Genomic DNA, 23,307 nt, shown 5'->3' on the forward strand with positions numbered 1-23,307 from the left:
ACATGATTTGGAATTCAGACATGAACTAGACTGGGCCAGATTGTGAATACACTTATAAATGTAGTGTTTTATGACCAAGCACACTGACTACAGTAGTAAGCAATTTGCTTGGAAGGGTTTGCAAGAATGAGCCCATAATATACAGATTTAACAAATTTATTCTGAAACCTTGAAAATTCTGCTTAATCTCTTTTTTTTTAACGTCCTACTTTTAAAGGATTGTTTAAAACTTTCTCAGAGGCCTATTATTAGACTCTGCTTGTGGTATATCTTCATTTCATAGATTTATGAATAGAAGTCCCAATAAACTTAATAGAAGTCACACATTTAGAAATTCCAGCGCACTGGGAGATGAATATACCCTCTAATCTGCATAATTCCCCAAAACACTGAATGAGATCCCTTGTGTAATGTGTGATGCCTGTGTGAGTTGAAGGACGGAGTTATGGGGATGCTGATACATAATGTATTGGCAGTTTAAGGGTGTTCACTGTCACTGTGTAAAGAGAATTATTTACAGCTGATGTGTAAGTGCTCCTTAGAGAACAATATGACATACAATGCTCTAAGGCAAATGGATTTAACAACAATAAACAGGCACCAGGAGTTAATATAAATAGAAAATGTTAATAAGCTACCTTACCACTGAAGTCATAAAAGAGAAAATTCACTTTTCTAAGACTTCCCCAGGCCCCTTCACCACAGCTGCCAACTTTCAGGTGGTAAATAAGCACCCCGACTTTCACAATAAGCCAAATATCAAATTAATCCTATTTCAAAACAAGGCCAAAACAAGCCAAACCCTAAGAACCCGAACACTCTATGTGACTATGTCCCTCCAACGTGCAGTCTGGGACTGTGGTGGGTCCGCTGTGCACCCCAACTCTCTCCCCACCTTGCCCCTGCTTGCTGGGAGCTAATCAAAGAAAAAAGAAGCAATAAGCTACAAGCCCCAAGTTACAAGCCAAAAACTAGCCAACAAGCAACTCACAAGCCAATTAAGCCCCCCAAAAGCCCAATTTCTGTGGGTTTTTTTGCGGGTTTGGCATATCTGCACTTCACTCACTTTCTATTTTTAAATGCATCCTTACCAGCTTTCTAATGCTGTCTTTCACTATACCTTTCGCTTTATAAAAATCTGTTAGACTGGCACCTTCATTCTGCACTGCTGGTTTCACAGACCTTTCTTAGCGGAGTATTCTCTTTTGGGAAAATGGCTGTTTTATATTATATCTCTGGTTTATATTAATTTCTCCATTTATATAAATTATGGTAACTGGCTCCTAAGCCCTTCATCAGTGTGAATAGCTTTTGTGCAATTTTCTCAAAACTTTGCATTAGCTTAAATCTTTTCATTTTGTAAGTTTTACAGCTTCTCCTAGAAGCTCAAATATCAGACATACCGTTTGGTAGTTATTGTGTCAGTGACAAGTTTGACAAAGAACCTCTATGCCGTCAGAGGCACCAAACCCCTAGCAGGTTCATTGTCAGTAGCAAGTATAGCCAGATTCTGCTGCTTCTTACTTCAGTGTAAATCCAAGTAACTCAATTCAAACCAGTGTATTTACCCTGAATTTCATAGATTCATAGATTCATAGACTCTAGGACTGGAAGGGACCTCGAGAGGTCATCAAGTCCAGTCCCCTGCCCTCATGGCAGGACCAAATACTGTCTAGACCATCCCTGATAGACATTTATCTAACCTACTCTTAAATATCTCCAGAGATGGAGATTCCACAACCTCCCTAGGCAATTTATTCCAGTGTTTACCTACCCTGACAGTTAGGAACTTTTTCCTAATGTCCAGCCTCAATCTCCCTTGCTGCAGTTTAAGCCCATTGCTTCTTGTTCTATCATTAGAGGCTAAGGTGAACAAGTTTTCTCCCTCCTCCTGATGACACCCTTTTAGATACCTAAAAACTGCTATCATGTCCCCTCTTAGTCTTCTCTTTTCCAAACTAAATAAACCCAATTCTTTCAGCCTTCCTTCATAGGTCATGTTCTCAAGACCTTTAATCATTCTTGTTGCTCTTCTCTGGACCCTCTCCAATTTCTCCACATCTTTCTTGAAATGCAGTGCCCAGAATGGACACAATACTCCAGTTGAGGCCTAACCAGCGCAGAGTACAGCAGAAGAATGACTTCTCGTGTCTTGTTTACAACACACCTGTTAATGCATCCTAGAATCATATTTGCTTTTTTTGCAACAGTATCACACTGTTGACTCATATTTAGCTTGTGGTCCACTATGACCCCTAGATCTCTTTCTGCCATACTAATTCCTAGACAGTCTCTTCCCATTCTGTATGTGTGAAACTGATTGTTCCTTCCTAAGTGGAGCACTTTGCATTTGTCTTTATTGAACTTCATCCGGTTTACCTCAGACCATTTCTCCAATTTGTCCAGATCATTTTGAATTTTGACCCTGTCCTCCAAAGCAGTTGCAATCCTTCCCAGTTTGGTATCGTCCGCAAACTTAATAAGCGTACTTTCTATGCCAACATCTAAATCGTTGATGAAGATATTGAACAGAGCCGGTCCCAAAACAGACCCCTGCGGAACCCCACTTGTTATACCTTTCCAGCAGGATTGGGAGCCATTAATAACTACTCTCTGAGTACGGTTATCCAGCCAGTTATGCACCCACCGTATAGTAGCCCCATCTAAATTGTATTTGCCTAGTTTATCGATAAGGATATCATGCGAGACCATATTAAATGCCTTACTAAAGTCTAGGTATACCACATCCACTGCTTCTCTTGAATCCACAAAACTCATTATCCTATCAAAGAAAGCTATCAGATTGGTTTGACACGATTTGTTCTTTACAAATCCATGCTGGCTATTCCCTGTCACCTTACCACCTTCCAAGTGTTTGCAGATGATTTCTTTAATTACTTGCTCCATTATCTTCCCTGGCACAGAAGTTAAACTAACTGGTCTGTAGTTTCCAGGGTTGTTTTTATTTCCCTTTTTATAGATGGGCACTATATTTGCCCTTTTCCAGTCTTCTGGAATCTCTCCCGTCTCCCGACTTAATCAAAGTGAGATTAGGCCCCGGATCATAGTCTTGGCTATCATTATGATACTGGCCCACACCAGTTAAGCATGGGACTCCATCTAACCAAATCTTTCAGTACATTGACAGTAAGGAACCCCAAATTAACTTCTGCTTTCCTGTAAGCAGAGAATTGCTTGGAAATCTTCTTTCCTCAATGAGGATAAACGTCACTAACCTTTTCACATGGCAAGTATTCTTGAACCCTACAATCATCCTGATTTGTGCCACAGCAATAATATCCTACAAAAAGATGATCACAACTTAACTCAGTATTCTAGTTGTGCTCTGCCCTAGTGTTGTATAGTGAGTAACGATCACTTCTTTGGTTGTATTTTGTTTGTTGACATAGCCCATTATTCTGTTTTCCCTTTATGTAACCTTGTTTGACTGGCTGGGATGATTGCTCTGAGGTTTTACCTACAAAACCCTAAGTCTCTTTTTAATTTATTGTAAACAAATATAATAGTTACTGGCAGCAGTTTCCCCTGGTAACATCTCTATTTTGGTCTTTTGCCCACAGACACATTATGTATTTGCCAACATTACCATTACTGGCTCAACAACCTAAGAGGGGACTCGGTTCTTTTATGAGCTTGCATTGTTCCTTATTATAACTCTAAATTTGATAAAATCCACTAATTTTGATGTTTTGATATTCTCATCCAAATGAATTATGTACACTGTAATGGTCCTAAAAGCAATCCCTGAGGTACCCCTCTGGCAACCTCTTTCCAACTAGAGAATTTATCATTTACAGCCACTCCTTGTTTCTTGTTTCGCAGCTAGTTTTCTGTTCAACAAGTTACTTTATCCTTATTCCATGATTCCTTATCACAACCTGTCTAAAAGTCAACTTGAAAATATGTACTGTATATAATACCCACAGCAGATCCCTCACCAACTAACACAATAATATCTTTAAAGAACTTTAGAGAGTTACCAAGATAAACTTCTCTCTCCTAAATCAACACTGGCTGTTTCCAATTAAATTACTCTTGAAATATGTGATTGAAAGATAATTTTAAATTAAATCAGAGCTGATGGCTGAAAACATTCATTTTGGGACTGATCCGACAAGTCGTATTTATGTGAGTAATCTTTAGTCACAGAAGTAGCCCCACTGAAGATAATGTACCACTCACATAAGTAAATGTTTGAGATCTACAGGTGAAAAAAGCTGTATAAGAGCTAGTTGTTATTATAAATGTAAGTACTTGCTGGATCAGGTCTACTAATAGCAGTAAATGATTTCTGGTTTTTCTACCTTATCCTTTGTACCTTCAGATACGTTACAGATACATTGAGGTCAGTTCCCAAATACAGTTCACCACTTCTAGAAGATTATTCTCAAAGACAAAGGATTTAACATGATATAGCATAAAGCATACTGAAAAGAAGGAGTTTACACAGTAGTTCACATCAATTCAGTTGAAAGATGGACACTGGTGTAGTTTAATAATGAGTATGATATTTTTCCCCTTGTGAGAAAAGGGAAAATATTTAAAAGTTCCCAAACAGTTACAAAATTGAAATTAAAAGCCAAAAGAAAGCCTGTTGAATCAGCACCACTATTGGCAGCAAAAGGCCAGATTCTCAGTGAGGGAAAATTGCTGTGCTATTTTACTCTAGCTGTGAATCTGGTCCCATGTATTTAAGACAAAGCGGGAAAAAAAGATGGGGTGGAAAAGCGTAGTGAAAAATATGTATTGGTTGGTTCAATGGAGCAACTTCTATTGAAACTGACAATTTTCAGGAGTTCTCTTCCTGAAAGTATGGGCTGAGATAACAATTTCACTACCCACTTCACATGAACTTCTGTAGGTGAGTACTGATCAGAACACAGTGTGAAAGCGCCATAATTACTCTGCCTTAATAAGCCTAAAATATATTGTTGGGTTTTCCCCCCCATCTGTAACTGAGAACCTATAAATTTCACAGTGTTTATGTAGTAATTTTCTGCTCTGAGCAACAAATTTTCCAATGCTCAGGCAGTACAGTGGGAGCAGAAACCTCCCCGAAGTCTGGAGGGGTATGTCTACATTGCAATTAAAAACCTGTGGCTGGTGCCAGCTGACTCGGGCTCGGGCTAAGGGGCTGTTGAATTGTGACATAGATGTTCAGCCTTGAGCTGAAGCCCAGGTTCTAGGACACCCAGCCGCGTGTGTCTAATTGCAGTGTGGACCTATCCTCTCTGACTTCTACACCTGGGCAGATGTGAGAGGGCCAAAGGAGGAGTGGCCAGAGTTCAGTGCATTCTGGTTACCCACAGCTGGAATGCTGACACTTTTATTAACTTTGAACTGTATTACTTTTACTAATCAATCATGTATTTGTTAGTATTTAAATTAGCAGTTTACTGGAGGAAACAGTGTTTGAATACTGGTTATGCATACTGAGGTACTTATCAGATTGGCTTTCAGACCACTGAAAATAGAACAGTAAACACTAAGGAGAAAACTCACAGAATAGGACACCTCCCACCCTCTCACTTGAAAGTAATAACAAAAATCTTCACACCAAAGGAAGCAAAAACAAACAAAACCCAGCAGGAAAACAATCAAACCCTCACCATTTCACAGCACTGCTGCTAACGTTCTCATTAGTGAGGAATACTATATATATCTGCTATAATGTCCTTTTGGCTGTATTATCTGTTTTAAGGGACATTTACTAAAAACAGAAACCCCTAGCATTACGCTGTTATTTCCATCCAGCATAGCACACAATCGGTTAAGGAAAAAAAGAGGGCAGAAAATAGTTATGCTGCACTTCATACCTCTGCTAGAAACATATTAAGACTTAATACCAGCAATCCCAAATATGCAAAAGCAATTCCAGATCAGATATGGGAAGGGAAAATAAAATAAAACTCTCAGGATCAAACATCCTTTTGTAAATGATCATATAGTATAGGTAGTGATTTAAAAAGAAGTCCATTGTTAACGGAAAGCTTTGTGCTCCAAAGCACACTTTATGACTGAATCTGAAGAATTAGACTTGGTGGGCTAGGTCCATTCCATGGCCAACATGTTTAGGATTTTTAGGCATAATATTTTTGAGTGTTTCATCCAAACTAGTTTTAAATTCTTCTAGCTATGGGATATCAAACATATCCCACTTCCTGGTTATCAGAGTGTCACACTTAACAAGGCTAGCTGCATATCCATCCTCTTGCTGGTCTCTCTGAGTGCAACCCCACAAGTGTCAGATCTCATGCCTTTACCTTTTCTGGGGTGGAATGTTTCAGCTCTCCCACCCAACTCAGGCACTGGGCTAAGGTACCTTGTATATCAACCATGCTTACTCAGCAGGTCTGACTGTGTTCAACACTTGCCGTTCTTCTCTTCAAGAGTCTGACCAGTGGTGTATATAGTGATCAAAAAGCCTGGAATTTCTTGTCTCTTAACCTTCAACTGGCTTCAACACGAGCCGTTCTTTTCCCTTCCTGATTTTTCCATAAAGCTGCTATTAAACTAAATCAATACATTCACTCAGTAAACATCCCATTAGCAAGGTCAATATACAATATTCATAAATTATTGCAGATTACATCCAGTTCCATCACTGAGAGGATGGATCTTTCTTCCTCATCCTTATTGTAAGAAGGAATAAAGCCTGAGGGAACAGACCTTTGCAACAGTGGGCCATCAGAACTCATTGACCTATACTCCTCTAAAGACGAGGCACAGCTAGGTGACTACTGATCAGTACATATGAGATGGCAGCTCACCCCACAGCTGCATCTAAAAGTTAGGCTTCTCCCATAAATTAAAGAGCCCCAGGAATTTGGGGACTTTTGGCCATGGGAGCATGCTCTGTGCAGTTGGCACGTAAAAGCTCCACGAGGCTGGAGTACCCTCACTGCAGATGTAATACTCAGAGAATTTAGCAGCTAGCCTAAAACGAACATGTGTAAATGGCAATTTTCAGAGACTTATAACAGACATATCTGGGCAGGTTTTCATGAGGACAGCAAAAGGCATCCCCCAAACCCTAGAACTAACCCTCAAATTTTAAATCTCTGCTTTTCAAACAGATGATTGGGTGTGGGGGAGGGATTAATTTCAGCTTGAACAGTTCAAGTTAGGTAATGTTATAAGCAACTGAAAACAGGTCTTGTAACAGAAAGTGTTTGGCAAACTTATCTATCAGCTCTCTCAGCTGTCACTACCAGCTTCACTTTTAACAATGGGGAATTCAAATAAAACTGATTTAAAACTATCAAAACAAACAATTTTGATAAGTTCCCCACATGAAACTTGGAAAAAAGTGGATCTGAAAATTCCCAGTCAATAACTTGTCTCTGAACTTTGGCCTCAGCTTCTTTGGGTTTTGCTGAAAACAGGTCTGCAAACAACCTGAACTTTGTCTAACTGATGAACTTTTAACGCTCCTATTTCTTCACCATTTGTTGGCAAATCAGAAAGCTGGCTATGTCATTCCACACAGGGCCGGCGCTTCCATTTAGGCAAACTAGGCGGTCGCCTAGGGCACCAGGATTTGGAAGGGCAGCAGACTGCTCCGGTGGACCTGCCGCAGGCATGCCTGCGGACGGTTCGCTGGTCCCGCGGCTCTGGTGGAGCATCCGCAGGCACGCCTGCAGCAGGTCCACCAGAGCTGCGGAACCAGCGGACCGCCCGCAGGAATGCCTGCAGCAGGTCCACTGGAGCCGTGGAACCAGCGAGCCGGCCCTGCGCCTAGGGCGCCAAAAACCCTCACACCGCTCCTGATTCCACACAAGCTGTCCATAGGGTGGCCAATTTTCCACTTGCACAAAACCGAACACCCTTGCCCCGCACCCTGCCATATCACTCCTACGAGGCCCCGCCACTTCTCGGCGGCCCCACCCCCTGCTCACTCCATCCCCACCTCCCTTTGTCACTTGCACTCCCCATCCTCCTTCACTCAATCATTTTCACTGGGCTGGCTCGGAGGGTTGTGAGTGCAGGCTCTGGGCCAGGGATGAAGGGTTTGGGGTCTAGGAGGGTGTAGCGGGGTGGTCACCTGCTCCGAGCCTGAAAGGGTTACAGCTGGCCCTGGGAGAGGGCTGGGGCTGTGAGCCAAAGGCTGGGCTGACTGGGGAAACAGCCTCAGCTGGTGCCATGCCCCAATCAGGCCCCAGCTGGCCTTATAAAAGGCTGTGGGCCAGGAGCTCAGGCAAAGTCTCTCTCTTGCTGGAGAGAGAAGGATGGGGCTGCCTGGAGAAAAGGGTACCTGGAGTGGAGCAGGGCTGTGGGAAGACCAGAGGAGCTGGGAAGCTCCAGTCTGAAAACCCCCCAAGCTGCATGCCTTGCTGAAAGCCGGGAAGGGTACTGGGGTTGCAGAGGTGCAGTCAGGGTTAGGCAAAGGCAGCAGGTCCAAACCCCCTTTGCCAATGATAAATGGCTTATACACTGCAGTCTGCCCCAGTGAGCGGGGGCTAGATGGAGACTGGCAGTAGCCCTAGACTGAGGTGAGGTGGGGATAGAGGGTTGGGGACAGGGCTGTCCTTAGGATTTATGGTGCCCTAGGCGGAATTATTAAACTGGTGCCCTGTGCCTGACTTGCTCTGAGCAACACAAACATAAGCTTACAGTATTGGAAAACTTGCCACATGCATGTTATTAAAACCAGTTTAACTTAATTAAGCACACTGTAATGCTGATGGACTAGCACTAAAGAAGTAGCACTATAGAAAAAATTCTGATTTGACAGAATTATGGAAATCATATAATTTTTTTAATTTGTCAACATTTTATTGGAAATGTATATGAAGAGGTATTGAAACAAGGATTTTTTTTTAATTAAAAGCAATCCTTCTGGGTTTTTTGGCTGCAAAAGCAGTAATGTCATCGTATGACAAAGACAAAGTGATATCTTGTTTGATTGCAAGGCTAGCAAGACCAGTCAAGCGTTCCTGACTCATTGAAGAGCGGAGATAGTTTTTAATGAGCTTTAGTTTTAAGAAACTCCGTTCTCCTGATGCTACTGTTACAGGAATTGTCAGTAGAATACGAGTGGCAATGTACACATTAGGTTATATATATATATATATATATATATATATATATATAAAGTTTGCTGGTATGAATAAACTGTACAATGCCCATCATTGATTTTGAATGTGGCAACACTGATGACAATGTACTCAATTCTTCGTATAGTTCAAGTCCATTTAAATCAAAACTATCACCGTGCTTCAGGAGGCTCTCTAGGTTCTTGCACTTTGTCATTAGTTCCTCTTGTTTTCCTATTTCATTGAATTTAGTCCCGCTCAGCCCACCTACGAGCTGAGTGAATGGAACCCCAGGCCGACAGTGGGTTGAGTGGCTCAGCCGGGGTCTAAGCCACTAGCCTGCTTAGCCCGCTGCCAGCCTGGGGTTCCTTGGGGGTCCCCAGGCCAGCAGCGGGTGCTGAGTGGGGCCGGCGGCCAGGACCCCAGCTGGCAATGGGGCAGCAGCCGGAACCCCAGAGCAGCGGCGAGCTGAGCTGCTCAGCCTGCAGCTGTGTGCCATCAAAAATCAGCTGGCATGCCACCTTTGGCACGCCACCTTTGGCACGTGTGCTGCAGGTTCCTGACTCCTGCTCTATACCAGTGGTTCCCAAACTGGGGTTCGCAAACCCTTGGGGGTTCGCAGAATGTTACAGGGTGTTCGCCAGAAAAATTTCACTAATGGCGGCCAGAGGACCCCGGGCATTGGAGACAGCAGGTGGGACCCGGTTGCAGGGCAGACACCCCGAGCCCCAGGGAGAGTGGGGCCAGGCAGCTTGGGCTGGCAGCCCGAGTTCCGGCAGTCAGAGCGGGGGCCAGCAGCACAAACCCCAGCGCTCCGCGTGGGGCTGGTAGCCCAAGCCCCAAGGAGAGTGGGGCCAGGCAGTTGGGGCTGGCAGCCCAAGTCCCAGCGGTCAGCAAGGGAGCCGGCAACCTGAACCCCAGTGCTCTGTGCGGGGCTGGCAGCCCGAGTAACAGGAAGAGTGGGACTGGGCAGTTGGGGCTGGCAGCCTGAGCCCTGCCTCCGTCAGCTGGGGAGCCGGCAGCCCGAACCCCAGCCTGATCCCCAGGAAGAGCAGGGCAGGCAGTTGGGGCATCCATCACATTGAGGAAATTTAAACTTAAATCCCTGAAAATATTCATTTTTAGGAGGGGGTTCATGACGTTTCACAATTTAGTGAAAGGGGTTCGCGAGCTGTTAAAGTTTGGGAACCCGTGCTCTATACACTAGTAAGGAGATGAGCATATTACAGTTGTTGGAGGGCTCTATTTAGCAGTAACAGGGCTACAGGAAAGTCAGTCAACATTTTTTGTTTCTCTGATGAAAACTGGCCCACTACCGTCCTCATACCAAACTTGTCACAAATAATTGTCAACAACTTAATTTTCTGTTTTTGGCTAAGATATTGATTTTTTTTTAATTGAAATTGAATTCAGGATTGTTAGCAAGCATTTCTGGCAAACAAATTTGTTAAATTACAATCTAAATGGCAACACAGCACTGCTTTCATGCTTGGCTCACCCCCCAGCCTGCTGGTCCAGCAGCTGCAGTAGAGGAGGAGATAGGTGGAAAACTGCAGGACCCCAAAATCCACCTCTTGGGGTGCAGAGTGGCAACAGCAGCAAACCCTCAGGTCCGATCACATGCCAATGCACACCACCGCCATCCCAATGGACCATGGTGAAGTTAGCACAGCATCTGATCTCAGGGACAGGGCACCCATGGAGCCACAGCAGCTCATCCTGCCCTGTGCAGCTCCCCCCGGGGGAGAGACGTGCTCCCCAACTAGGGTGACCAGATCCAGATGTCCTGATTTTATAGGCCCAGTCCCGATATTCGGGGCTTTGTCTTATATAGGCACTAGGAGCCTATATAAGAAGAAGACCCCAAAATTGGAACTGTCCCTATAAAAGTAGGACATATGCTCACCCTACCCCAACTCCCTGTCCTGATTTTTTGCACATGCTGCTATCTGGCTATCACCAGCGCAGTCCTGTGTGACCATTCCAATCCTGGCTGCCTGCAGAGGAAGTGAATTACTTTCACTTTCATTCCTCAGCAGGCAGCCAGGAAGGGGAGGGGGTACGGCGGGGTGCTCCGTGGGAGGAGGGAGAAAGGTGGGGTGCTCATGAGGCAGGGGGGCAAAGAATGGATGTTATGGGGGACAACAAAGGATACTGCCAGAGCCGCCGAGCTTCCCTCACCTCACGCTGGGGGAGACCCCAGCAGCCAATCCCCTCCCTCAGACTGTGCTGTATTCGGCTCTTTCTAGGACCCAGCAGCCCTGCCCTTACATGGTCCACTGCTTCCTGTCTGTCCGGGCTCCCAACAGAGTGGTGCCCCCAGACCTAGTGGTGCCCTAGGCGGCTGCCTATTCTGCCTATGGCTAAGGACGGCCCTTGTTGGGGATTCCCTGGGGAGGGGTGACCCAAATCTGTGAGGCAGCACACAAGGTTAAGCGGCACTGGAGTCTGGGAGGGACACAGGGCCAGTGGCAAGTGGGACACTGACCTGGAGAGGGCACTCCTTAGGCTGGAGAGCTAATTCCTGAGACAAGCAGCAGGAGGCGCCGCACCAGTGAGTTGCTACATTGCTACAGAGGGTGCTCTGGGCTGGGATGCAGGGGTTCAGAGAGTGGAAGAGGGATCATTGCTAGGGCAGGGGGTTGCTGCAGAAATGCTACTTCTGTGTTCTCCTGCCAACTTTGCTTTCCTTGGCACAAGGGCCTGGCTCATCTCTGAAACTCTTCTTCTCCCAGCTCACATGGCTCAGGGAAGAGGGGCCTCCCACCAGAGTGGATGTCAAAGTAGCCACTACAGCAGTAATATCAGCAGATTGCTAAGCCCTGTGACAAGGGTATAGCTTTTTCTAATACTAACCCAGGAAATGTAGATCTGTTGGGCCCATGATAACTAATCATATCCAACTAGCATTTTAGCTAGATATAGCTGTTAAAATTAGCAGCAGTCAGCTAGCTAAATGATGATCAGGATTCAGCATTAATACCTCATTAGGAGGAATAGGATTAGTTTACACCTCTCAGAGTGATCATTTCAGGCACTGTGTTGATCCAGATGCCATCCATTCATATTCAGAAGGTTTTCACTGTGATCACATAGACCTTAAAACTTTTTTTTTTAAAGTTCAAATTCTGCACAGATTGTCAGAGTTAACATGAGTTGTAAAACACATGTTTAATATATGTATATAAAGTACCACTAGCTAAAAATTAGAACTATTTTAGAACTGAAAGTATATTTTCTTGTTAAGTCTGAATATAATTGATGGGGGGGGGGACAGAGGGAAAGCAAATATAATTGCAACAGCCACAAAATGACAATTCTTAACAATAATACTCCTAAATATTGTCTAATTTGATCTTATGAAATAAATGTTTCTACATGATGCTTTCTTGCTGAATATAATGCAGTGATGTGTCTCCTTCATTAGGAGGTAACACTATTTTCCTGTCCAGTTATATTTCCCAGTTTGACAATTTAAAAAAAAAACCCTTAACTTTTAAGAAAGATTACTTCATTACACTGCCTTCCTGAAAAGCTAAGGGATTTGTTCTTTGTCCTTAGGGCACAAAAATACAAAAATTGTCTGTGAAGAACCCATGTTACTTTGTCTTGATGACTGTAATTTCTATCTTATTTACAACCTACTGCACTGTTGACACTTGCCTTCCTAAATGATTCAACTGCTGTAATAAAGTAGTCCCTCGTAATGGTAACACAGTTAAAAACACAAGACCAAATTGTAAATTTTAACAGTGAGTACCCTAAGAAAATTAACTTGCAAATAAACTGGACTGAGATTTAATGTATTAAAGTGTAGAAATTATATTAAATGCTTGAAAAACACTACATCTCTGATCTTTGTTTATGGTTTGTGGAAGACATAAAACCTTACTTATGTCTCAGCATTGTTACCTCTGAAATGCTACCAGTAGGCAATATCTCATTTTTATCAGGGGCACTACTCCAGATTTTACATATTTCTTCCCTGGTGCCTTTGTTTGCCTCCAGGAGGTTTTGTACTGTGACAAGTACACCAGAGCACATTTTGTTTTATTAGTAAATCATGTAGGGAAGTGTCAATTAAACAGACAATGAAAATCAACAAAACAGAGCAGGATATTGTGTTACAGTTCACAATACTATGTAGTGATTTACAAAAAAGACCCCCTTGTTTAACTGATTTCTTAAATGTTGGGATATGTTTGTGGAACTTAAACAGTAAACATTGTTCTTTTAAAGCCCATATGGTAATTATTAGTATTTTCTACCAACCTGCCTTTGGCCAGAACATTATCCATTCAAATATTAACCAACGAATCAATATGCTCCATCTTCCATCACTGTGTGCTCAGGGTTAGCAGGCTTTATATATCTGAGATACTGTCCAATACATATATTAAACTGATGTCTCTTTCATGTAGATTACTTATGGCACACCACTTTAGGAACATGAGTGTAGATATTAATCTGTAAACTCTCATCAAATCAGTGGAATTGTCTCCAAAATATTATACAAGTTGCCATCTTGAGTGCATAGATCCTTAAATTACAGCAATAAAGGAGAATTATAGTAGGCTTGTGTTTCCTGCAAAATATGGTGAGGATTTGTGAAAGATTACGGTAAATGAAGCTGAAGAGCCTCAAACCATCTCTCATGATTGATCCAACTGAAGCCTCAGTGGGACATTGTAAATTAACCAACTCAAAATGAAATGCTTTCTGAGTCATTCACTAGAGACATACTGTAGGGTGGAATTGAGCCCTTGAGTACATATGGGAAACTACCTAATGTAACTCAATAAGGCAACACATGAAAAGCCACTTTTTATTTTGAGATTCATTCCTCCTGAGCATTTCAGAGGCTTTCAGGTAGCGTGAATTTCCAAAACAAATACTAAAACAATCTACAGTATCTTAAGAGTAGCTACTTTTCCTTTTTTTCTAGTCATGCATCATCAAGAACTCTTCAAACAAATTAACCGAACAGAGATTCACTGAACAGGTCTAACTCTGCAATATTATTATGAAAAAATAAGTAATTTGTTGAAAGAAAACAGTTGTAGTACATAAATTGATAGTTATTCCACAGACTGAACCTTGAACATGTATATAGTTGGTTTCATCAGAGGAAATAGATAATGCTGTTTATGTTTCTCAAAATCCAAAGCAGCTAATTGACATTTGTAACATCTCTAGAATCTTGTAAAAGAGCATTCTCACTGGGAATGAGCAGTATTTACCTTATGTGAGAGAATCATGACAGGGAAGCCTGAGAAAATCACATAAACACCATACAATAGCTAGGACTAAGGACTAGTTCTTGGTCAAAAGCAACTGAATAATAGGTGAACTCTCAGTTAATCAAATTACATATTACTTACTGTACATTAAAAGAAATTGCTGTAGTATTAGCTTAAAACTCCAATTTCTGCTTACAAGAAATAAATAACAGAACTGCAGAAAAAAACTGATTCATAGCAGGTAAATTTTTCCTATGTTGGTATCTGATACCTTATTCACATACAATGTAATTAAATAATGATCATATCACGGGAATCAAGACAATCAGCACTATAGCAAAATCTCTGCTTCTGTCTGAGTATAGTACATTTGGTGGTATGGAGCCTCCTCAAATCTCCAAGAGAAAAATAAAGGCAATTCTGAGGGCTCGTCCCCACTGCAGAGTTACAACTTTAGGGCTATTGTGTTTGGACAGCACCTGAGTTAGGGCCAACACAACTCAACAGCAGCGGTGCTTTTAATTTGAGCTGGCTGGCCCATGGGTGACAGCTTGAGTTAGCACAACTTGTCAGCTGATAATTAATAATTGGAAATATACCTATCTCCTAGAACTGGAAGGGACCTTGAAAGGTCATTGAGTCCAGCCCCCTGCCTTCACTAGCAGGACCAATTTTTGCCCCAGATCCCTAAGTGGCCCCTTCAAGGATTGAACTCACAACCCTGGATTTAGCAGGCTAATGCTCAAACCACTGAGCTATCCCTTCCCTGGTCACTCTGTGCAGCTAATATGTTGTTTTGAAGCATAGCCATTCTCACTTTAGAGGAATTAACTCAAGTGTAGATAAGATAACAAGTTAACTCTGCAGTAAAGAGGTAGCCCAAGAGTGCAAACTTGCAGTTCCCTATGTCCCTTATGCAAGAATAGCCCAGGTAGGGGGATGATAAAGTACTGGGATAGTTTTTGTATCTGGAACAGCTGATATACTGCAAAGCAAAGTTCAAATGTAAAGGGCAATTAAAAATGATTGTAGGGACTGTCCATAAACTACATAATACTTTTTGGTGATTTTTTCCAAGACTCACCCACCCCTTGTACCACTGAAACAAACATGCAAAATTAAGGACCCACCTACACTCTAATGCATTATACACCAGATGTTACTGGAGAGGGAAATATGACTGAATTAAATATTGATCCTTTTCAAAACAATCTATTTTTAAGCAAATACATCAACATCACAATAAAACTCTGACACTTCTGCACAGTCTGTAACAAGTGTCATGGCTTTATAGTCTAACTAAATGGACTTGTTCACCATGAAGAGCCCCTGCAATTTGAATCCAAAGCCAAACAGGACAGGAAATTGTTTTGCTAGCCAGTCTTCCTTTTGTGAATTAGAAAGGTGTTTGAATCATTAGCTTACATTCAAGCTGCTTTCAGCTTTGACGATGCCAAAACACCTACAATATCAACATCACTGCACATATACAGCACCAATTGCCAAATTTTACAACCAAAATTCAGTGTAGCAAGGCTAGTCCACATGGAAAGTTAGCTAACAGAGCAAATTAACCAACTATAAACAGACTGCCTTTAAAATGATCTTTGGGGATAGAACATGATGTGGCTTTTCCGCCTCTAAGAACTTTTTTGAGTAAAAATGTAAAGTGCAAGTGTACTATCCCACCTCTTCTGGTTGGCCTGTATATTCAAGATTTAGAGGTGCATACAAGTAAATTTGCTAGGAAGGATATAGAGGTAATCCTATGTAGTTTCACATATAAAAACAGGCTATGGCACTGTCTCCTATCTTTTGTGTACTTCTAACTCAGGGGTCGGCAACCTTTCAGAAGTGCTGTGCCGAATCTTCATTTATTCACTCTAATTTAAGGTTTCACGTGCCAGTAATAATACATGTTAACGTTTTTAGAAGGTCTCCTTCTATAAGTCTATAATATAGAACTAAACTATTGTTGTATATAAAGTAAATAAGGCTTTTAAAATGTTTAATAAGCTTCATTTAAAATTAAATTAAAATGCAGAGTCCCCCGAACTGGTGGCCAGGACCCGGGCAGTGTGAGTGCCACTGAAAATCAGCTCGCGTCCCACCTTCGGCACCGTGCCATAGGTTGCCTACCCCTGTTCTAATCCCTTAAAAGGAAGGAGTGACTTTTTGTTCCAGGCTTTATTTTCAGATACTATTTGTAACAAGATATGTATGTTTCTTATTACTACATTTGAGACTTGAGCACTAAGAAAAGTTAGTTGTCTGTGAAATATCTCAGATGTATACATCTGCCTTGCTTGTTATTAAAGCAAAATGCTACATGTCAATATTGTACTTTAAGAAGTCTAGTCAGCCAGTCTGGTCCATCCCTGAAAGTTTATCAGATCTAGCTAATTTTCCTTAAGTACAAATTAGTGATTGTAGGTTCTAAAAACCATTTCTTAAATTAAACATTCTAGGCCTGGCTTGATATGAGAGAGAGAGAGAGAGAGAGAGAGAGAGAGAGAGAGAGAGAGTGTGTGTGTGTGTGTGTGTGTGTGTGTGTGTGTGTGTGTGTGTAAAACTGATCTTTATTGTCCACAAATATACAAACGTATTCTCTCATTTCTCCATCTTCTTCTACACCTCTGATGTCCAGGACGTTGTTACATCTTATCAAAACTTCAACACGGTGCCCTGACAATGCGCCATCTATGTATTCTTCTGTGTTTGCAAGCTGCATGTTCATGTAGCCATCAACAGACACCGGTAGCCCTTGTACTCCATCTCCCACTTCAGCTTCACCATCACCGGCTTCCCCATTAGCCCGTCCAGGAAGGGCTTGGAGTTCAGGGGCAAGCTCATGGTAACGCGGACTCGCACAAGGCAGCAGTAAAAACAAAAATTACTCGCAGGGTCGCACATGCGCCCACTGGCGTCTGAGAGAAAGGCATGATAAGGAAGGTGAATGGAAGATTATCATAACAAGCAGTATGATGGAGTGAGGATGGCTAGCTAAGATCAGCCGGAGCATCCTGGTATTAGTAAACAAGTCTAAGGGTACATCTACACTACGGAATTATTCCGATTTTACATAAACTGGTTTTATAAAACAGATTGTATAAAGTCGAGTGCACGCGGCCACACTAAGCACATTAATTCGGCGGTGTGCGTCCATGGTCCGAGGCTAGAGTCGATTTCTGGAGCGTTGCACTGTGGGTAGCTATTCCGTAGCTATCCCATAGTTCCTGCAGTCTCCCCCGCCCCTTGGAATTCTGGGTTGAGAGCCCAGTGGCTGATGGGGCAAAAATCATTGTCGTGGGTGGTTCTGGGTAAATGTCATCATTCCTTCATTCCTCTGGGAAAGCAACGGCAGACAATCATTTAGCGCCCTTTTTCCCTGGATTGCCCTGGCAGACACCATAGCACGGCAACCATGGAGCCCGTTCAGCTTTTTTTTTTTTTTTTTTTTTTTTTTTACAGTCACCGTATGTGTACTGGATGCCGCGGACAGAGGCAATACTCCAGAGCTGCACAGCAGCATTCATTTGCTTTTGCATGATAGCAGAGACGGTTACCAGTCGTTCTGTACTGTCTGCTGCTGGTGTAAATTGGCAATGAGATGACGGTTATCTGTCCTTCTGTACTGTCTGCTGCTATCATGGGTGCCCCTGGCTGAGATCAGCGGGGGAACAAAGGCAAAACTGGGAATGACTCCCCGAGTCAATCCCTCCTTTATGGTTTCTAAAAATAGAGTCAGTCCTGCCTAGAATATGGGGCAAGTGTACTAGAGAAGCAGTGTATCAGAGAGCACAGCTGCTCCGTGTCAGATCCTGCAGATATGATGAGCTACGTGCCATTCATGGGGGGTGCCTCTGCAACAACCCCACCCATTGCTTCCCTCCTCCCCCAACCTTCCTGGGCTACCGTGGCAGTGTCCCCCCGATTTGTGTCATGAAGTTATAAAGAATGCAGGAATAAGAAACAATGACTTGTTAATGAGATAAAATGAGGGGGAGGCAGCCTCCCAGTGCTATGACAGTCCAGGCAGGACATTAAGCGGTGCTGGGGAGAGGAGCCCAGCATCCCGCTGCTATGATAGTCCAGGCAGGACAGAATCTTTTACACAGGAAAGGGAGGGGGCTGATGGAGCTCAGCCCCCAGTTGCTATGATGAAGACAGTTACCAGCCGTTCTCTACCATCTACTCGGAATGACCGGGAGTCATTCCTATTTTCACCCAGGCGCCCCCAGCCAGCCTCACCTGAAGCCAGCCAGGAGCACTCACGGGTTGATAACAAGGACGGTTACCAGTCCTACTGCACCATCTGCCACCGGGCAGGGGAGAGGAGTGGATACTGCTCTTCACTGCTGCAGCATCGCATCTACCAGCAGCATTCAGTAGACATAGGGTGACATTGAAAGAAGTCAAGAAATGATTTCTTTCCCTTTTCTTTCACGGGGCGGGGGGAGTAAATTGACAAGCTATTCCCTGAACCACGCCGGACAATGTGTTTGAACCTACAGGCACTGGGAGCTCAGCCAAGAATGTAAATACTTTTCGGAGACTGCTGGGGACTGTGGGATAGCTGGAGTCTTCAGTACCCCCTCCCTCCCTCCATGAGCGTCCGTTTGAGTCTCTGGCTTCCCGTTACACTTGTCACGCAGCACTGTGTAGCCTGTAGATTTTTTTTCCAAACGCTTTGGCATTTCGTCTTCTGTAATGGAGCTTTGATAGAACAGATTTGTTTCCCCATACAGCGATCAGATCCAGTATCTCTCGTACGGTCCATGCTGGAGCTCTTTTTGGATTTGGGACTGCATTGCCACCCATGCTGATCAGAGCTCCACGTTGGGCAAACAGGAAATGAAAATCAAAATTTTGCGGGGCTTTTCCTGTTTACCTGGCCACTGCACCTGAGTTCAGATTGGTGTCCAGAGCGGTCACAGAGGTGCACTGTGTGATACCGCCCGGAGGCCAATACCGTCGATTTGCGGCCACACTAACCCTAATCCGATATGGTAATACCGATTTTAGCGCTACTCCTCTCGTCGGGGAGGAGTACAGAAACCGATTTAAAGAGCCCTTTATATCGATATAAAGGGTCTCGTAGTGTGGACGGGTACAGTGTTAAATCAGTTTAACGCTGCTAAAATCGGTTTAAAAGCGTAGTGTAGACCAAGCCTAAATGTAAGACTACGTAGAGGTCATATTATGCATGAACAGTGCATGGACGGAGCATGCTGTACAGATATTGGTTCCTACTAAGGAACCAAGCCAATTCCAAAATATGTGATGCAATGTATAGTAAATGCAATGCAATATGTAAATATATATAAAGGAAGACGTTTTCTGTGTAATCTTGGACGTGTGATACAACTTGTACTCACCTCCTATGTTAGAGTCTGGTCAACTCAGCATAGCTTTGCTGTATGCCAAATAAACTTACTTGAGTGGTGAAATATAGAGTTGAACTGAGTCCTTGAGTAGACTAGGGCAGAGAGGTCTCAGAGAGAATCCAAGAAATCATGGCAATGAGAACACAAGCTTATGAAACCTCATGGGCTATCCACTTTAACCCAACTACTTATATAGTTGTGGTGATCACTAACACATTACTATGTTCTTTGTTGTTAAGTACAGTATATTTCCTGTTCATTTTTAACTTGCCCTCTCTACTAGTTGCTTCTCCTGCTACCCTTGTCAACATAACTTTCCTCTTCTGCAAAATGTCTCTGGCAACTAGTTTCAGAAGGGAAATGACTGATGTGATTAATTGTCCATACTAATCCAAGCAGTACTTGCAGTTCTGATGTCTTGTGTATTCCATGAGCCTGCAATGATTCTTCATATTACTCAGTGACCACAACACAAAGCCTTTATGGAGCCGTGCTAGGTGCTAGGTCTAAAAATAGTTAACATAAGAACAGCCATACTGGGTCAGACCAGAGGTCCATCCAGCTCAGTATCCTGTCTGCTGACAGTGGCCAATGCCAGGTGCCCCAGAGGGAGTGAATCTAACAGGTAATGATCACATGATCTCTCTTCTGCCATCCATCTCCAGCCCCTGATAAACAAAGGCTAGGGACACCATTCCTTATCCATCCTGGCAAATAGCCATTAATGGACTTAACCTCCATGAATTTATCTAGTTCTCTTTTAAACCCTGTTATAGTCCCAGCCTTCACAACCTCCTCAGGCAAGGAGTTCCACAGGCTGACTCTGCGCTGTGTGAAGAACTTCCTTTTATTTGTTTTGAACCTGCTGCTCATTAATTTCAATCGGTAGCCTCTAGTTCTTATATTATGGGAACAAGTAAACAACTTTTTCTTATTCACTTTCTCCACACCACTCATGGATTTTATATACCCCATTCATATCCCCCTTTAGTCTCCTCTTTTCCAAGATGAAAAGTCCTAGTCTCTTTAATCTCTCCTCATATGGGACCCGTTCCAAGCCTCTAATCATTTTAGTTGCCCTTCTCTAAACCTTTTCTAATGCCAGTATATCTTTTCTGAGATGAGGAGACCACATCTGCATGCAGTATTCAAGATGTGTGCGTACCATGGATTTATATAAGAGCAATAAGTTATTCTCCATCTTTTTGTATTTACCAGCAACTGGACACAGATGTAACTGGGTATTATAACTGAATGCAAGAGCTACCTTTTGAAAAGTCCAGAAGTTGACTATGCAGAAGGTCCAGGAAGCTAGGGCACCCAGAGCAGAGGCTTAATTTTCCAAACGGCTGAACCACCCACTATCAGCTTTGAAAATTCCTCTGATTTTAAGAAGGTCTAAAACTGAATGGCCAAATGCACCCCAAATATTTCTTAGGGCAAGGAATGTGTCTTGCTTGGTATCTATATAGCAGAGTACATCGGAAGTGCAAAAATAATAGTATTTTTTTGAGCAAAAGGTGCCTTGCTTTCAAAAAGTCACACATGATTAAAAGAACAAAAAACAAATTCCCAGGTCCAGATCTGAGATTTCTATTCAAATTAAATCCTTAGCCAAACTTCAATTAGACGCCAGAGTGCTGTTTCATTTCTTTGCCTTTTGCTGAGAAAATTGCAGCGAAAGCAGCTTTCGTGAATTTTAGTACATTCAAATTTAGTTGAAGTGAACTCTGGCAGCTTAAGACTGAAGATTTTTGTAAGAGTTCATTAGATCTTTCCCCTTCTTAAGTAAAATTTATCCCAAAGGTCCCGCACAAGTGAATTATTATTATTAGTTGGTTACAAGTGCTATGATATTACTGTTACACGTTCAGTGATAACATTTAAGAAAGTAATTGACTGAGAGAAAGCCTATCCAAGACTATTAAGGGGAATCTAGGGAGAATTACGTTCCTCTTGTAAAGTACTGACTTTAATATGTTGAGTGCACGGATGGAATATTTTATAATTTACCATTTGAATATGAATTAGTATTTAAAATTTAGATCTGCTTTTTAACTAGTCGACATGGAAATGTCTTTTTTGAATTTTTTTTTCCTGCTGCAAACACAGAGTATCTATAGCAAAAGAGCACATCCGCAGGTTTTGTTTGCTCTGCTTTAAGCTTGTGAGTCATAGCATCCACACAACTCTTTACTTTTTTGCATGATGCAATTTTCTTCTGCTAGACTCTGTGCACTCTTGGATTTTTCTCACTGGGAAAGGTCTACCTGAATTGACTTGAATTCGGGGATTTGGGTTCAAATTAAACTACTCCTATGACTCCTCTCCTGGCATTCCATAATTTTTCTGTGTTTTGTAAGCCATTGCCATTTTTGAACTGCTGTCACGCAGCATAGAGAAAACACATCTGAGCATCACAATCCTGACTATCGTTAATATGAATAGGCTCCCCACATGCATTGATGTTCATGCAGCTGGATGACTTTGGATGGGTTGTGTAGGAAAACAGGTGACATAAGATACTGGTGAACTTTGGTGTTAAATTGTGTTGGCATATTTCATGAGCAGTAGGCCCAAAACATGTGACCAAAAAGAATGAGATCATGAGAAAGAAGAGTGGTTTTGGTGTTAAACTTGCAATGACCCTTTGAAATATCAGTGTTACCTCATTTAAGATGTGGGCTGAAGTAAAAGAAATAAAACACAGTTAATTGTGTACCAGGAGTAGTAAATAATTGGCTATATAAGAAACTGCTTCCTCTGGTCTTAGCTAAGGTTGGATAATTGGCAATGACATCATTTGTTTCTTAAAGGGTATTAAAAAAAACCTCTGAAAAGGTTCATTGCTAATACCTGCCTGATCAAGTTGGAGCCAACCAATATGGGCCTACGTACCCTGGGTTTAGCTCATTTGTAAGCATTTTGATCAAATGCATATAAATGTTTTGTCACTCTTTGGCTGTAGTAAATTGCTTATTTAGGCATTTTTTAAGCCTGTTTAGAGCAACTGCATAAATACCATTCAGCCTTTGGATTTAATAAAGGAATTTATGATTAAATTATTATTCATGCAGGCTACTACCATGACACTAATTCCAGTAGGTTAGGAGACAGCCACCATAATGCTGCGATGATTTGAAAAGAGGAGGAGATAGGGATGAAATAAAACAGTTACTTCTGCAGGCCATTTTCTTGGTGTGGCATCACTCAGTGCAAAGCTGCTTCTGGGTTCAGCAAACAAGCACTGACTGGTGGGAAAGGATAGTGCGGCAGACCTAGAATGACCAGTTACGGTGGCAAAGCTTCAGGAGGATAAAGGCTACTTTCCTAGAAGTCGACAGAATTCATCCCGATGCTGCAGCGATAGAACATCCAACATGAGGGTGCCTCTCAAAAGGGAGACAAATGGAGCCATCACCACCTGGAAGATTACCACCACTGATTACTACTGGTCAAGCACTAACAAGTTTGGTGCTGACAGATCAATTGTCATGATTGTCTTGATTACAAGCCCCATTGCTGTAACCACTACATACATTGTTCTACAAGTTCATGTGAAAACATGGAGCATAACTGATCTAATGGCTGTATACTTGCCATGAGCTAGAATCACAAAGATGT

At 42.5% G+C, this 23,307-nt stretch overlaps 1 protein-coding gene and 1 pseudogene across 4 annotated transcripts in view; both read right to left on the bottom strand.

Annotated features, from left to right (window-relative positions):
- The window catches only part of RELN (reelin), a 480,031-nt gene that overhangs the window by 367,305 nt on the left and 89,419 nt on the right, over positions 1-23,307 (bottom strand). The gene's annotated exons all lie outside the window — the stretch shown is intronic.
- LOC127038657 (small nuclear ribonucleoprotein F-like) lies at positions 15,724-17,209 on the bottom strand (annotated as a pseudogene).

The sequence above is a fragment of the Gopherus flavomarginatus genome, chromosome 1 (assembly GCF_025201925.1).
Source record: "Gopherus flavomarginatus isolate rGopFla2 chromosome 1, rGopFla2.mat.asm, whole genome shotgun sequence".
NCBI lineage: Eukaryota > Metazoa > Chordata > Testudines > Testudinidae > Gopherus > Gopherus flavomarginatus.